Below are 18,740 nucleotides of genomic sequence, written 5' to 3' on the forward strand. Positions count from 1 at the left end.
CCTTTGCAAAATTCATCCCAAATTTGATGTGAGGGTTTTCCTTCACCCCCCTTAGGTTTTAGAAATTAATATTTCACCTTACCTAAAGTTTTTAAACTTTGAAAACTAACATTTTCACCCCCCAAACCTAGGGTTTCCAAATTTTTCAAAAAACAGCCGCCCCCCATAACTTTCAAAACTAGCAGTTTCACCCCCATTCTTCATCTTCATCTCCCGACGTCTTCTCCGGCATCGTCACCGGCCTCCTTCTTCTCCTGGTGCAACGGCGGTGGTGCGACGAAGAGATCTTCATCTCCTCGTCGCACGGTGCGACGAAGAGACGAAGATCTCTTCGTCGCACGATGCGACGAAGAGACTTCTCTTCGTCGCTCGTCGTCCAGATCTGGGAGATCATCGGATCGTCGCTCGTCGCTCTTCTTCTCTCTTCGACGAAGGTCTCTCTTCTTCTCTCTTCGTCGCTCGTCGGATCTGGAAGACGCGACGACGAAGCGTCGTCCTTCGTCTGTTTTTCCAGATCTGGACGACGCTTCGTCGTCCAGATCTGGGGGACGAAGGGTCGTCCTTCGTCGTCCTTTGTAGTCGGAGATGGGAGATCGGTCGAATGCGTCGACCGTCGATGGTGGCCGGAGAAGGAAGCAAACCCCAGGGGTGAAATCTAAACTTTTCAAACTTTTAGGATGGGTTAGTTATTATTTTTTAAAACCTGGAGGGGGGAAACGGTAAAATTTAAAAGTTTTAAGGTTTTAAATAGCAAATGACGATTTTGCCCCTATCCCTAACTGAAAAATTGGACGGCAGTTTGGTCACGGGTGGGAAAACTGGATTTTCATCTGCTGTGGGCTGTAATCTGAGAATGCATCTAAAGTTGGGTGGGAAATAGTCCTTCTCCCTTTCTTACTAGAAAAAAACTGCAATACTATTGGCAGATAAGAGATCTCTCGTTCTTCTGAATCATATCATGCTATTGATATGGGAATGAGGGAAGAAAATAAATGGGTAGAAAAATAGATTCATGAAGGTTCTATACATATGGGAAAAAGAACTCACATACTTTTCTGGTTAAACAAAGGCACAATTTATATATAGAAAAACTAACCTCTGTTCCTTCTATGCCCATAGCGAGTCCAATATCTGCTTCATGCAAAGCAGGAGCATCATTAGTCCCATCACCAGTCACTGCAACAACATCTCTAATAAGAGGGCGTTTGGTTTGGGTAATATTTTATTACCAAAATAGAAAGATTACTTTAAAAATAAATTACTTACAAGATTACTGGGTATAAATGATTACTATGTTTGATAAAATTTGGTAAGTATAAATAATTATTGTGTTTGGTTAAAGGTAATAAAAGATTACTAATAAATTATTTTACTTAAATGCCCTTGAATATAATTATTTTTAAATATTTTTTATATTATTTGCCATATTAATTACAAATAAATTTATTTTTGTCTCAAAAAAATAATAAATAATAATATAATTATAATAAAATCAAGATTACCTTGGTAATCTTTAAATACCTAAGATGAAGGTGGTAATCAAATTATCACTTATATTACCTGTCACGTCAGTATTGATAATAAAAGATTACTGTAATATTTTATTACTGACATACCAAACAAGAGAATAAAATATAGATTACCAAGATAATCTTAAAAAATTGAAACCAAACGGCCCCTAAATGTATTCCTTAATTGAATTACCAAGGTGTGCTTGTCTGAAGGCAAAGAGCGAGCCAATACCTATATTAAGAATAACAGTAAATCTAGTGTTAACATCTTCTTATGCATGTAATTTGAGGTCATAACTTAACATTAAGAAAAGAACTTGAAGTTTTGGTATTATGTGCTTCATCTCATCAGGGGACATATTCCGGAATTCTGATCCTTCTACAACCTCACCATTTGATGTAAGAATACCACATTCTTTGGCTACTGCTTTAGCTGTATTAATATTGTCTCCAGTAACCATGCGAACAGTAATTCCAGCTGCTGAACAAGTTTGAACTGCTTCCTTGACTTCAGGGCACACTAGATCCTTAATTCCAACCACTGCTATTAACGTGTAGCCACTTTCAGGGATATTGTTTTCATCAAAAGATTCCTTTAGATCTTTGAAAACCAGACAAAGAGTTCTCAGAGCTTCAGAGGCAAAGCCATTTACAACATTAGTGATATATCCTACTTGTTCTTTAGGCAGAGGAGCAGTTCTCCACTTTCATCTATCACTTTGTCACACATTCCCAGTACTATTTCTGATGCACCCTTACAAAAAGCTCTCATTCCACCCCCTGGAAGAGCCACAAGAACAGACATCTTCTTCCTGATTGAATTAAAAGGCTCCACATTAATTATCTTATATTCTCTGCGTTGGGCATCAAAGTCGCCACCCAGAATCAAGCCAAATTCCAACAGGGCTGATTCTGTTGGTTTTCCTAAAATGGAAGTTTTCCCTTCTTTATCCTTTACCACTTCAGAATTAGTATTTTGAAATATAGCCTGCACGAGGATGTTTAATACTTTTCCGGATGTTTCTGATTGAAGGATGTCCTCATAATTGTTACTTTCAATCATTGTAGTTTTACTGGATATCCATATCTTATCAACTACCATATGGTTTGTGGTTAATGTACCTGTTTTATCAGTACAAATGTAGTTACTAGAACCCATTGTCTCGCAAGTATTGAGATGCCTTACAAGTGCACGATCATTCATTAATTTCTTTATTGCAAAAGCAAGACTCAATGTAACAGCCAATGGCAATCCTTTGGGGACAGCAACAACAATTATAGTTACTGCTATGGCAAAGTAGTTTATAAGTGTCAATGCATCAGTAGAAGACCAATCTGTGATTTTATTTTTGATTGCTTTCTCTAGCAGAAACCTTCCACTCAATACCAAAAATGTAATCACAGCAAAAAGTTAAACCAATTTTACCAATAATTGTAGCTACGCCATTTAGCTTCACTTGTAATGGGGTCTCATCTTCTCCACCCTCATTAAGAGTTTCCATCAACTTTCCCCATTCAGTCCTCATACCAACTGTTGTCACCAGCATCTTTCCTGAACCATCTTGAACTTTCGTTCCTGAAAGAAGAAAAGCTCTTTCCTCATATATATTCTTAGGCTCACTTTCCCCGGACAAGCTTGATTCGTCAATAACCAAAGAGTGTCCTCAGACAAAAATCCCATCCGCTGGCACTTGATCACCTATAGATAGATGAACAACATCACCAACAACGAAATCATAGATGGATTTTTTTTGTCTCAGTCCATCTCTAGTGACCTGAATCATAATATTTTTCTTCTCCCGATCTAAGTCTCTAAATTGCAAGGACTGCTTGTAGTCACTGACAGCTGTAACAAGAACTACCAAGAATATACTAAGTAATATACCCAATCCATCATACAAACCCTTTGGCCACCCTTCTGTGGCAAGTCCTACACCTATAGATACCACAGCACAAACCATTAGTATAATTAGTGTTAGGTCTTGAAGTGCATCCCACACAAACATTAAAAATGTTCTGGGAGGTTTTTCTGAATACCAGTTGATGCCACAGATCTTTTGCCTGATAGCTATATCACTTCCATGAACACCTTCATTTAGTGAGACAGAAACTTTCTGTGCAATCCCTTCAACTCCAAGATAGTGTTTCAAGCCTTTAATCATGACCACTAACAATAAAGGTTAGTTCATCGGGGTCTATAGTAAAACCTGCTTCTCTAGCCTCATCTGAAAGCTTTGTATTCAACTCGTCCACGAGCTTGACAAGAACAAAAATTGAATTAAGAAATGAGACCCAAGGGCAAAAGACAAACTTTTAATGAAACTAACAGAAATTGAATCATACCGTCAATGAACTGCAGAGCTGCTTTTTGAACATAAAGAGCTACTCGTAACTTTTCCTGGTAAGAGGAAATAAAAGTACAAAGACACAATAATGAATCCAAAAAATTAAGTTACTAAATTAGCCAATTAATGCCTGTATGTTAGAAATGCTTGCCAGTTAATGGCAATACGTTAGAAAAGCTTGACAAGCTGAGTGCCATTCTTAACCTTCATACTGAGTCTCGATACAATCAAGGTTGCATCCATATGTTTTAAGGCACATAACTTTCATTGGACATCCATATGCTACATCGTCAATTACGTTTAAGCTCAGGCCTATAACTGGTCTTCAAACTTACCAAGGATTGTTTTAAAGCTACATTGTTACTGTTAGTCTGACAGTATCATGTAGCTGAACCTTGACAGCTGAAAAACCAACAACGAGCCGCAATAACAAGTAGTCTTGATTTAAGCTCATTCTTTACGAACTCATCCATTTTACATAGAGTGGTTGTACTCTTCACAAACTATTCTAAAAGATCTAGTAGTTTTCAAAATATAAAGAGTTGGAATATGCACATTTCATAACATCATCAGAAAATTAGCAAATGCCTATGATAAATTCACTCTGAAAATTCTGAAGTGGCAAACCATGACAACTATAGTGTACTATATTATTTTGTGCACTTTGAGATCCAATATTCGTAATTTTTATATTTCTAGTACCACTGTACAAGCGGATTATGATCTGATTTGAATATATGGCTAGAAGTTTGCTGTATAAACTATCATTCTTTTTAAACCCAACCTGAATATCATTATTCACTCTTAAGCTTACATCAATTTCGGCTTCTATTTTTCAGCCATCTGTTATGATTTTGTTTTAAAGTTCTTTTGACAGAAATCATTCTTTTACATACTTTGAAGTTGGACTAAGTCGTGAGGTTAAAAGGATTTTTACCTCTCTCAACCAAAGGGATTTGGTTTGATGAATGATGATCAAGGGGATCTTGAACATTGTCACCTAAGTTGGAGGCTTACAGGAAATGAGTAGGATGCTCATGTTTATCTTTGAATCTTGTTAATCAAATTTTAATTTTTCAATTTATGTTTTATGTTGTTTTTTCCAAAAAATTTGTTTGTATTGATTAATTTGGTTATAGTGGATTTGAGAGTTCTGGGCTTGGTCCTATGGATATAATCTATGATTATAGCTTAACCATGAAAATATAATCTTTCTCTTTATGTTTATTACTCTTTTATATTTCATTGCATAGGTTCTTGAAAACGTAATTAATTACACAAATTTTGCTCACAAATTATGACCATAGCCAATCTGTATCATTTACAACTTCATTATAAACCAATTAAATTGATATTCTTGGGGTCACAAAAGGCCATATAGAGGAAATGAAATGTTACATACAAAAATTATGTTATACACTTAGGTTAATGTATCATATGTCTTGAGCATATTTAGTAGATGTCAATTAAATCTATGTGAGCACTGTTAAATAGTTGATAAAAATATCCTGAAGCACTTGAAAAGGGTTAAAGATGTTTTCTTAATTTATGAAGGCGAGGACAAACTCACTAAAAGAGAATACAATGATACAAGTTTCCAAACTAATAAAAATGATTATTAATCATAATCTAGATATGTATTTAGTTTGAATGGTGTTGCAGTCAATTGGAAATGTTCAAAGAAAGTACTGTAATTGACTCTACAACTGAAGCTAAGTACATTGCATTATTAGATGCGGTCACAAAGACAATTTGAATGAAGAAGTTCATAACAGAACTTAGGGTAGTTCCAAACATTGTTGATCCAATTAAGCTATACTATGGCAACAAAGCTAAGGATATGTTCACAAACAGTCTAAACATATTCTTAGTCGGTTTCATCTAATCGCAACAATTGTTTAGTGTGAAGATATATAGATATACAAAATTAATATGGGTGATAATATAATTGACCCATTGATAAAACTCTATCGCAATAGAATCATGGTAGTCACGTAATGTCATTTAACATTAGACTGACAGGTGACTAATTGGCTATAGTGCAAGCAAACTTTGTATTGTGACTATTCCTACCACCTTACATATGTAATCATTACTAAAAAACACACCTCTATTGAATGGCTCATAAGTAGGTAACCAATCTCTCTTAGGAGTCATTTGTTGTGAAACTTTCATATCCATGATCTAACTCGTCTCAAATTAATGTTTACTATCACTAACACAAAGCAACTCACTAATTTTGTCATTTGTAATATTTGCTTTTCTTTGACTTTGATTTACCATCATTTACTTTGTGTCTATTCTTCAACTTGATATAGTCAGCCTTAACATATCATTTTTTCTTATAGAAATTATTTATAAAATTCCTATGTTTTGACTTAGACCTAGACTTTCCAGATCTCCTTTGATCTTTTTCTATCAACTAACAAACCAACACCCTCATTCCCTTCGACAACTGTTAGATTTCTATCTATTTTCTCTTTTGTCTCTAAATTTGATTTAACATTTTCTAAGGAAAGTCCATCTCTTCCATGTATCATGGTGTCCCTAAAGTTCTTAGAGGAAATAGGCAACAAACATAAAAATAAAAGTGTTTGATATGGATCCTTAACTTTCATATCAATCATATTCAAATTTATAATAATAAAAGAGAATTCAGCTAGATTTGAATTTGATGATGTACCTTCTAATATCCTTAAGTGTAAAGGCATTGTTTTATTTGTAGCCTATTGGTGAGAGATTTCTTCGAGTATTTATCCTCTAACTTCATTTATGCTCCTACAACAATTTTCTTCTCTTGAAATATATGGGCACTCGAAGCCAATAGGATTGACAAAAGTAATCTTTCATCCATATCTTTTGACTCAACATCATCTATATTCTTTGGTTGTTTTACTTTTCCACATTGCACCTTCTTGGTATCTTCCTTGGTCAATACTATCATAATTCTAACTTGTCATATTGTAAAACTCTAGGCACTCCTTTAAGCCTCTATCAAAACCTAATAAATTTACTAATGGAACATATTTATATTTGCAATAGAATATTTGTTCTAGAACTCCAAGTCATGACCTTCAAATCAAGAGTGAGGATGTTGCTTTGATTATTACCTATTCTGCCCAATATTGGAGATTCAGATGGAACGCTCGTTCCCAACGTTAGATTAGTTATTTTGATAGGCCAAAGGACTATTTCCCATCTAAGTTTTAATGTAAAGACAAATACACATTATGAGGTTTCAAAAACCAAAACACCCACTCATTATTCAATTTCTATTAAAAATTTCAATTAGAGTTACGAGTAAAACCGTTATTTACTTAAAAAAATTAAAAATTTAAAGTTTTATTACATTTTTCCTCCCTAGGTTTAAAAATCTCATAATTTTCCCTGTCCAAAGTTTTCAAGTTTTGAAAAGTGACCATCTCACCCCTAAATCTCTAAGTTTTCTTTCAGTTGGATGCTAAGGTATTTTGATTATATCAAAACTAAGTTTAAAGATTATTATTAATAATTATTGAACTAATAAAGTCTATGATATAAAATTTCAAGATGCCCGTCCCAAATGAGACGTTAGTCCTACACCTGTCCTTAGAAGTCTAAAGCTCTCAGAAATATTTTCTAAATGAACAAGTACACCCGTCTTGAAGCAAAAGACACTTGTCTCCTACTGGATGATGACTATGGAATGCCCATTCCCTTTCCAATGTATTAACAAGCATAATTGGGATAGTCAACAAAGCCAGCACATTAGGATGTCAGTCCCTATGTTTATTCTTTGTCCATCTTCTCTTGATTGATGTTTTCTGGAATTTTAAGGAGCAAGGTAGAATGCCCATCTAAGAAGAAGGGAGGCCCGTCCTTCTAGTGATGCATTTCAAAAATTCGACCGTTGGATGATTATTTCAAAGCCACCAAAGCAAGAATGTGTAAGAAGATGCCTGTCCTCGTGTTTTTAAACATCTTTTTCACAATTCAAAGGCTAGTAAGATCAATCTAATGGATCTTTCAAGTTTGAAGACTATATAAACAAGTTTGACTGAAGTCAAAAGGGTTAAAAAATATATCTAAAAGCATTCAAGAATTCTTATCTCAATCTCAAGCTCTTAATCTCTCTTTAGAAATCAAAACTTATATCTTTAAAAGAAACATTTGTACATATTAGTAAAATTAGCCTATTATAGACATATTCTAATTGTAAATCTTCTTTCTAATTATACTTAGGAGAAATCCCATATCACAACTGTAAAACGGTGCAATCCCAAGTCAACTAGTATAATCCAAAAATGATTCGAGTGAAAACTTCAAGCCAATTACTTTAAGAAGTGGAGGTAGGAGGCTTGGGATGAAAAGCTCCAAACCACTCAAAATTCCTAAGCATTCTCTAAACTATTCTCTCTTACTTTATGTTTTGATTGTTTATTTGATTTTTGTTTATGACGTCTTGAGTAAAAATTCAATTTGCTAAAGTAGGTGTTTAATTTTTAATCATCCTATTCACCCCCCCCCCCCCTCTAGGATTAATTTGTTATTAGGGGTTTTTCAATTGATATCAAAGTTTGGACTCCAGGTTTATAAATTCTAACAAATTTTAGAGTTTTAAGATCTTTTGATAATAGCAAGCACCTCTACACTGGTTTTAATGAAGGACAATGCACTACTAGACCACCTTTGTTTTATAGAGTAAATTACACCTGATGGAAGATTAGAATGGGATTGCATATTAGATCAATAGACTATAAGTTATGAAAAATTATTGAACATGGTGACTTTGTACCTAGTAATCCCACAACAAATGAGCCTAAAGATGAAATGGAATTTAATGATGATAATGATAAAATGTTGAGTTTGAATGCTAAAGTCATAAACATATTATTCTATGCATTAGACTCAATTAAATTTAATAGAGTTTTTGCTTGTGAAACAGTAAAAGAAGTTTGGACCATCCTCCAAACAACACATGAAGGCATAAGCCAAGTCAAAAAGTCAAAAATTATGCTTCTCTTCTGTGAGTATGAGCTGTTTTAAATGAAGATGGGAGAAAGCATAACAGACATGTATAAAAGATTTTTGAACTTGATAAACGACTTGAAGGGCCTTGGAAAGAGATTTGAAACCATCGAGTTAGTAAAAAAAAGTGTTAAGGTCATTACCGGAGGAATGGACTATGAAGGTAACGACAATTAAGGAATCCAAAGATTTCACTAAAAAGCAAATAAATGAGCTCATAGAAAGTCTCTTGACTTATGAAATAAAAAGAAGACCAAAGGAAGAGAAAGTTAAACCAAAATAGGACATTGCCTTGATAGCAATTAAAAAAAAAAAGGAAGATGAAGAATCTTCAATGAATGATGAGGATGGAAGCCTTCTAGCTTGTAAATTCAGCAAATTTCTCTCCAAGTCTAAAAGGAATAAAGGAAAAATTTTCAATCGATCCAAAGGAAAAGAGATTGAGGAGAAGGAGATCATATACTATGAATGCAAGAAACCGGGACACATTACACAAGAATGTCCTCTCGTTAAAAAGAAGAGAAAAGAGAAAAAGGAGAAGAAATTTAAAAGAAAAGTATTTGCCGCTACTTGGAGTGGAAATGATGACAAAAGTGATGAAAGAGAGTAAGAGGAAAAAAGAGCTAATCTTTGCTTTATGGCTAAAAGGAACTCGTCGAAGGAGGTAGATGATTTAAAATCATACTCTTTGCATGAATTACAAAATGCATTTGAAACCTTGATGGATGAGTATGAAAACATGGAAGCAAAATATAAATCATTAAAGAAACTATTAATTTGCATTAAAAAGGAACATGATATACTCCTACATGATTATGATGAGTTGGCTAAGAAATATAATGTTGTTAGAAATGAAAAGGATTCATCCCTAAAAGAAATAACATGTATGAAAGAAGAGCATGAAGAGTTAAAGAAAAAGGTATCTAGTTAAAATGAATTATTTAAAAAATTCAAAATGAGCACTAATAGGTTGGATGAGATGTTTGCATCTTAAAGAAGTGGTCTTAATAAGGAAGGACTAGGCTATAATGGAAGTGACCCTTTTTTCAAACACATATAGACCTTTAATGAAACCTCATGCATTACATATGAAATGCAAGTTTTGTGTTTTTGTTAGTTACACCATTAGGGGATGTCTAATTAGGAATGACAAACCCTTCAAAATCAAGAAGGTTTAGGTTCCTAAAGGGACTCTCAAGGCTAACCCAATTAGACTTAAAACCATTTAGGTACCAAAGAAAGTTTAAAATTTGTTTGTGTAGGTATGCCTTGAAGCTAAGAGCAAAAAATCAAGCAAATGGTACTTGGATAGTGGGTGTTTAAGGCATATGACCAGAAACAAAAGCCTCTTCACTCCTGGAAAGCTAAAAATGGTGGAAATGTCAACTTTGGTGACAACTCTAAAGGGAAAGTAATCAGTATCAAAACCATAAGTAACTTTTCGCTCTCAAGTAATGATATTTTGCTTGTTGATGGTCTTAAACATAATTTACTTAACATAAGTCAGTTATGTGATAATGATTTCAAAGTTTGTTTTTATTCCTTGTGTTGTGAAATTATTGACACTTGCACTAATGCAATTGTATTCAAAGGTCATAGACATTCAAATGTATACATTATAGATTTGTATGATATTTCATCTAGAGATTTATGCCTCGTGTCAACTAAGGAAGAAGACATGTGATTATGGCATAAAAGGTTAGGTCATGCAAACGTTGATGTGATGGAAGAACTTTCAAAAAGAAATTTTGTCAAAGGTTTACCAAAATTAGTGTTTAAAAACGACTAAATTTGTTATGCATGTGCTTTAGGAAAACAAACATGACTTGTGTGGATCATTTAGGACTACAAGTCTAGGCGGAAAACATTATTGTTTTGTGATAGTTGATGACTTTTCAAGATTTATTTGGGTTTTACTTTTTGCCACAAAAATGATGCTTTCAAAACATTTGCTCCATTCATTAAGAAATTGTAAAATCAAGTAGGTTATGTAATTATTTGCATTAGAAGTGATCATGGAAAAGAATTTGAAAATTCAAATTTTGAAGGATATTGTGATGAGCATGACATTGAGCATAACGTTTCGGCACCTAGGACTCCTCAACAAAATAGAGTTGTTGAGAGGAAAAATAGAACATTAGAAATAGCTAGGACCATGCGGTGTGAGCATGATTTGTCAAAATCTTATTGGGGTGAAGCCATCAATACCGCATATTACATTATAAATAGGGCTATGATTAGGTCAATCCTTAAGAAAACTCTATATGAGTTCTCAAAGGGAAAAACCCAAATATTACATATTTTTATCCTTTTGGTTGCAAGTGTTTTGTGTTAAACAATGGAAAAGACAACTTAGAAAAATATGATGTCAAATCAGATGAAACAATTTTTCTAGGCTATTCGTCAACCTCTAAAGCACATAGAATCTTCAACAAAAGGACACTTGTTGTTAAAGAATCTATACATATTATTTTTCATGAATCTGTTTCCAAGTGTGTTAATAGGAACAATGAAGATGAGGTGGTGGAACTCACAGAAGATTTGCAAATCAAAGAAGCTCATAAGCCTAAGGAAGAAGAAAACCAACTTGAGTTAGTGCCATATGAAGACAATTTCATGCAACCTCAAGAATTTCAAAGGAAATCCGCTTTTCCAAGGGTGAAGGATGAGGTCAAGGAAGGAAAAATCATTGGAGATCCATCTCAAGGTGTAAGGGTAAGGGCTTCTCTATGAAACACATGCAAATTTATGGCAAGAAGTGAGTTAGGTGTTATCCATGCAAGAGGAGTTGAATTAATTCGAGAGGAGCCAAGTATGAGAACTAGTTCCAAGGCTACTAGATCATCCCACCATTGGCACAAAATGGGTATAATGAAACAAGATGGATGAGTCTGAAGTTGTTATTCAAAACAAGGCAAGACTAGTCACCCAAGGGTAATCTCAAAAGAAAGGTATCGATTTTGATGAAACCTATGCACTTGTAGCTAAAATCGAAGCAATCAAGATGTTAGTTGTATATGCATGTTATTTTGATTTCATACTTTTCCAAATGGATGTTAAAAGTGTATTCTTAAATGATTTTATTCAAAAAGAGATTTATGTTGAACAATCTCTCGATTTCAAAAATCATGAATTTTCAAATCACGTTTTTAAACTAAGAAAAACTTTATATAGTTTAAACAAGCTCCTAAAGCTTAGTATGAAAGATTAAGTTTTTTTTAATAAAAAATGGTTTTTTGAAAGGAAAGGTAGATACCACCTTATTTATAAAAAGACAAATGCAAGACATCTTAGTTGTTCAAATTTATATTGATGACATTATCTTTAGAGTTATTAATGAGTCTCTTTGCAGATTGAATTTGAAATGAGTTTGATGGGGGAGCTTAACTACTTTCTTAGATTACAAATCAAACAAACAAGGGAAGGAATTTTTCTCAACCAAGTCAAGTATGTCAAAGACCTTCTCAAAAGGTTCAACATATAAGAAGTTAAGGAGTAACCCACTCCCATGAGCACTTCACTCAAATTGGATACGAATAAGGAAGGTAAAAGTGTAGAAACCAAAACATATAGAAGCATGAAAGGTGCATTACTATATTTGACCGCATTTAGGCCCGATATCATGTTTAGTGTATGTATGTGTGCATATTTTCAAGTGAATCCTAAGGAATTGTATCTAAATGTCGTAAAACAAATCTTGAGATATCTTAAGGGAACTTCAAATACTAGTTTATAGTATCCTAAGGGATCCTCATTTGAGTTATGAGTATTTTCGAATATAGATTTCGAAGGATGTTGAAAAGATAGGAAAAACATTAGTGGTACTTGTCAATTTTTAGGAAATATGTTTGTCCCATGGTTTTCAAAGAAACAAAATTCGGCGGCAACATCTACTACGAAAGTCGAATACGTTTTTATGGTTAGTTATTGTGTACAACTTTTATGGATGGGACAACAACTTTTAGATTTTGGTTTTGAGATGAAAAACATCTTTATAATTTATGATAATACAAGTGTCATTCAACTTTCAAAAAATTGTATCTTGCACTCTAAAATAAAACATATAGACATTAGACAACATTTTTTGTGTGATTATGTTAGCAAGGGTGATAGTCAAATTGAATTTATTGATACTAACAATCAACTTACTGATATTTTAACTAAGCTTCTTGATAAGGAAAAATTTTCTATATTCGAAAAGAGTTTGGTATAATCGATGCAAGTCAAGTAAGTGCATAAACTTTGATATGTTTTGAAACATGATTGAAATAACATTTGTGATAATATACTTATTTGATTATTTGATATGATGATGTTTTTATCATGCTTGAGAATATGCATTTATGATTTTGTGATTTTATGCTTGTTTAATACATGTATAAGCTTAACATGTTGACTATAATGTGTTTTGGATGGTTTTGATGATTATTGACATTTTGGACTCGTGTATGTGTATATATGCTCATGGCTTGATTAAATGCACATTTATATATATTAATCTAGATTTGTATGACATTTAGTTACATGTCATATATCATTTTAATGATTTTGAATGTGCTAACATGCTTGTACGTGGTTGTAAGTGTTTGGGTTGCAATATATGTTCAGGATACATATGCTACACCATGCATTTTCATTAATATCCAAGTTTCGGTGATTCAAACACATATTCAAAGTCATATGAACAATGGATCACATTGAAAATATCCTCAAAATATCCAAAAATAATTTCTTGTGGCATTTTGATTCAAATTGCATATGCATTATATAAACGTGTTCTTCAAAAAACTAGATTTTAGGCATGGGATGCTTGTCCCAATTTGTGTAACAGTCATCCCATAAGTCATTTTATTTTTTTTTTTAAAAGGGAAAGGACGTTCGTCCCAATCTTCTTGTGACAGTCAGCCCATATGTCATGATTTCAAAAAAACAAAAAGCCACGCCCGTCTCACTTATTGAGATGTTCATCCCTTAAGTTTTATAAAATAAAAACCCTAACTTGTCCCCACACTTCTTTAGCTGCCCTTACCTAAAGTTGTTGCACAAATTCCTTTCCTTAAAACAAAAACAAAAAGCCAATCCCCTTTGTCATCCCTTAAAACTCTTATTTCGGTCATCGTTGTTGCTTAGACTCCTTTCCTTTTGCATCATCATTGTTCATACAATCATTTCCATTCATTTTTCACGAAAACTATTACCATTCTCGATTGAATCGTGCATCTTGCATATTTCATCATTATACATAGCATTCTCTTATTTTCATTGCATTTTGGCACTCATAATCTAACTGTCCACCACCGTTCACTAGGGGTTGATTTGAGCTGAGCTTGTTCAAGCTTGATGTTGAGCTCGGCTCGATTGAACCCAAAATGAAATAGGAATTAATGAGCTTGATCCTGAGTTTGAGCTTCAAACCTCAGGAAAATTGAGCTGGAGCCCAAGCCCGAACTTTAAGCCGAACAGCTCGATGCAGCTCATGAGCCTTGTCTTCCTCAAGCTTAAATGGTGTCATTTTTGGTTAAATGAAAAGAAAATGAAATTGGCTTCCTTCACTTATTTCAGTTGTGTCTCTTTCAAAGTATCTACTATCTAATTCCAGACAACAACCCTCAATCTTGAGTTTTGACCTATTTTCTCCATCGACAGAGATTTCTCAAGGTGAAATAGTTCAATTCAAGTGTTGTCACGTGCCAATAGAAGATTTGTCTAGTGATCGGGATTTTGACGGCGACAAGTTTGGCGACGACAACGACAATGATGACACAAAGACATTTCAGGTTTGTGTTTTTCCATTTTTTTACTTTGAATTTGTTAATGTTTGGCTTAAATTTATTGAACCTTAACTTTGGAATTAAGGTTTCTGAATTGGGGGTTTTATCATACTTGCGTATTTGTGCTATTGGCTTGTTATTGTGGATTTTGTTTTATGCCTTTGCATTTTGAAATTGGTTTGTTTCAATCTTTTTTGTTGAAGATATGCTTAGTCTTTCCAGTTTTTTGACCTGTTTTGTCTTGCATCTAGCTGTCAATTGTGCCAATATTTTCCTTCCTTTATTGACTGATTTTAATCTATTCTTTAGTTTTTTCACTGCTTTCCTTCCATTTTTCTGTTAGTAGATTGGTGTGGAATGTGGCCTAATAGGCACCTTCAAGTATTTTCAATTTTTTCTTTTTAAGGAAACTTAATAATAATAATAATAAAAATTCACAAATAAATACTCTTAAGCAGCTGCCAAATTCTAATAGTGTTAATTAATAAATATAGTTTTGCAAGTTTTTGAGTTGAACTTTGCAAATTTCATAGAGGTGTACATAAAATTTATATTATAAATATGGAATGGAGAGCCAATGAGTATTAGTTATTAGGTTAATAGGTATGAAACCAAAACTAGAATTAGTTGATAGTTTTTAGCCCATTTACTAAGAATTTTATTAATGGAGTATGATGTACATGAAAATTTTTTATTTAAGCCTAGATTCAATTCAAACTGAGTTCTAACAAAATCTAATTTGAGATCATTCTAAACTTTGTATAAAAATAATTTAATTTTGGATTTAATTCGAATTGACTCGAACATGAATGCTTGGATCTGTTCAAACTCAAATTGTTTTTTGAGATCAAGTTCAATCCTCAATTTAAACTTGGGTAATTCAATCCAAATTTGAATTCAAGCTTAAGTAACTTAGATCAAATTCAACCCTCGTTTTATTTATATATTGTAAGTTCATCAATGTCCAAATACCTTTTACAAGTAATATATATGTTTTACTTCATGGATATTAATTATGTTTAAAACGTTGTAAGTTCTCTATATTATTTATTAATTAAGATTAGTACTTGTCTTAAAACAGTAGAATGGAAAATAGTGTATTGGAGTAAACCTGAATTATTTATTAATCAAGATGAATACTTTAGTATAATGAATCAATGACTAAAATGATTGTGTAAATTAAGTTAAAATTTTAAATTAGTATAACCCTCCCTCTATGTTAAGAAAGTCAGATTAACTATAATTAGTCGTTCGTGTATGAATGGAAATTTAGCTTGTATATCGTCAATCACAATGATTTTATTTATTTGTTTATTTTCTCTTTTTAAATTTTGGTCTGACACCAACTTTGTTAGAAAATTCCAATACAAAATATTCAATCTATAAATTATGTTCCTTATTCCTTAATGATCTTCAAAGTCTTTTGAGAAATTAAGTGGATGTGATTGAATAAATGAACACATTGAATGGATCATATCCAGAAAAATTATAATATAAAGTATTATCTCTCTTGTGCTCTTCGAGGGGTGTCTCTCGTGGAAGCAGCACAAGCTAGCTTGAGGTATGCATTACTTTTCTTTCTATCTATACCCGCTTATTTTTTTTTTCCCTCATATGACTCTTGATGAATATTATGGTGTTAGATTATATCCAACAACAAAACTAAGTGGGAGTAAAATTGAATTGAGTAAAAAAATACTACAAATTTGTCCTAATTAAAATGTGAGGGGGGGAGCTGATTAGGATAAATGTGTTATGGAAATAGCATTTCCAGTAAATTTTTTCTCAATAGGATATAAAAGATTTCAATCACACCAGGAAGTCACAAAGAAATTTAGACAACTCCAGAAACAAATTTTGATGAACATGCAAAACTTATGAATTTTGGATAATTATCAACATATTTATATACTTTTCACACTGCTAGCTGTCTTTACAATTAAATCTACCCCGCTAAATACATTTGACGGCTTACACCTCAACTTATTACATAGCAATTGAAATAAATAACAATGAAGTAGTATTTTCCCAGGTAACATGACTTTGAAGAAGATGAACAAAACCCTTTCATCCAATAAACAAAGCTCCTTCTTGTAGCTACTCTTCTGTTTCCAAAACTGTCTCACTTACTCTACACGCACCGTTTTAATACTCCTTACATGAACTCTTGTTATTTCACTTTTTTTCCGTTACTCTCTTTTTTCTTTCAACCGTTGCTTTCTTCTCACTCCGTCAGTATGCTTATCATCCTCCCTCAAGACAAATTCTTTAGAATTCTGTTTTGATTTAAGCATATTGACTCCAATATATACATATTTACATGCTCCAAACTTGAACTTCTTTTAGTTGTCCAAGTTATACTTTTACTATTTATCCTTCATTGTTGTAATTTCTATATTCTATATATATTTTATTTATTTTAATTACATTTACAACTAACTGTTTAATTGTGATTGTGATGTAGCAATTCGAGCTTCATCGTAAGCATTTACAGCTAGCACGATGGCTCCTTCTATATGTGTATCCATTAAAAGAAAATTGATGCAAATTGACGCACCTATACCTACTGAAATGGTTGGAATCGATGATGTGGATATTGATTTGGCTGCAATAAGAGATTTTGATGTCTCATATTCAATTGAAAAAGATGAAGCAACTGAACGTACTGAAAGACAAACAGAAGACCACATTCTGTTATTCCATCTAATAAGAGGAGGAAAACATCAGCTGTTTAGGAGTGTTTTCTAGAAGATTTGTTTGTTACTATTAGAGATGCTACATATGTGGTATGTAAGTATTGCAAGAAAAAGTTGAAATTGCAAAAGACCAAGGGTACTTCTCATTTGACATGACATATGGGTCAATGTGTTGATAAGAAAAAAGCAATAGGAAAGGATTTAGTTGTAGGGGGACAAACTGTCTTGGGTTTTGAGCATTCAACCTTAGGGTTACCTACTCCAACTGTGGTGAAAACAAAGATGAATTATAAGCATCCCAAGGTCAGTTTAAGTTCAATTGTTATGAAATTAATTGTATTAACTAATGCAATGATTATGGTGTTGGTGTTTCAGGTTCAAGAGGCCTTGGCTCACTTGGTTATGATATCTGAATTGTCGTTTAATATAGTTGAGCACCCCGACTTCATTAATTTTTGTCACGTTCTGCAACTTTTTTATGAAAAAGTTGAAAGGAAACAAGTAAAAGCTTATTGCATTAGGGTTTATTAAGCAGAGCGTGTGAGGTTGAAGAAGACTTTTGAGGAGACTAGAAGGATTAGTATTACTACTGATCTTTGGAAGTCAGATCATCAAAATATTGAGTATATGGTACTCACGACACATTGGGTGGACCAGTCTTGGTCCTTAAATAAACGAATTATAAATTTTGTGCACCTACCTCCGCCTAAGAAAGGAATAGACATTGCAGCAGCAATTTTTGATTGTCTAAAGGGTTGGGGCATTGAAAATAAGGTAAAATCAACTTTGCAAATTGTTTTTCAAAATACACATAATTTTATTGCATCTAATTTCATTAATATTCATTAATTTTGTTTGTAGGTGGAAACTGTCACAATAGACAATGCTACTGCAAATGATAATTGCATTAAAAGATTGAAGGAAAATTTTCGAATGCAGAGACCTTTGTTGTGTGATGGAAAACTTTTTCATGTTATGTGCACTGCCCATATTATAAATTTGTTAGTTTAGGATGGGGTGGCTGTGATTAAACCCATTATAGACAATATTTGGGAGAGTATGAAGTTTATAAAAGCTAGTGAGGCAATATAAAAAAATTATGCAAAAATTATTATGCAGTGTAGAATAAAAGAGAGGAAGTTAGTTTTTGATTGTGCTACACAATGGAATAGTACATACAAAATGCTAATGATAGCACTACAATTTAGAGAGGTCATTCTTTGTTTTATATTTGTTGAGTCAAATTATATATATTGCCCGGTAAGGGAAGAGTAAGAGAGATTGGAGGTTGTCTGTGACTTTTTAGAAATATTTAATGATATAACAAAATTAATTTATGGGTCGCAGTATACAACTGCAAATAAGTATTTTCAGAAAGTGTTTTGGATAAAAGAGATCCTTAAAGAGCGA

General features: G+C 33.0%; 1 pseudogene; it reads right to left on the bottom strand.

The window, feature by feature from the left end:
• Nucleotides 1-18,740, bottom strand: part of LOC123197352 — an 88,664-nt pseudogene that overhangs the window by 1,549 nt on the left and 68,375 nt on the right.

Source organism: Mangifera indica, chromosome 15 (genome assembly GCF_011075055.1).
Source record: "Mangifera indica cultivar Alphonso chromosome 15, CATAS_Mindica_2.1, whole genome shotgun sequence".
Taxonomy (NCBI): Eukaryota; Viridiplantae; Streptophyta; class Magnoliopsida; order Sapindales; family Anacardiaceae; genus Mangifera; species Mangifera indica.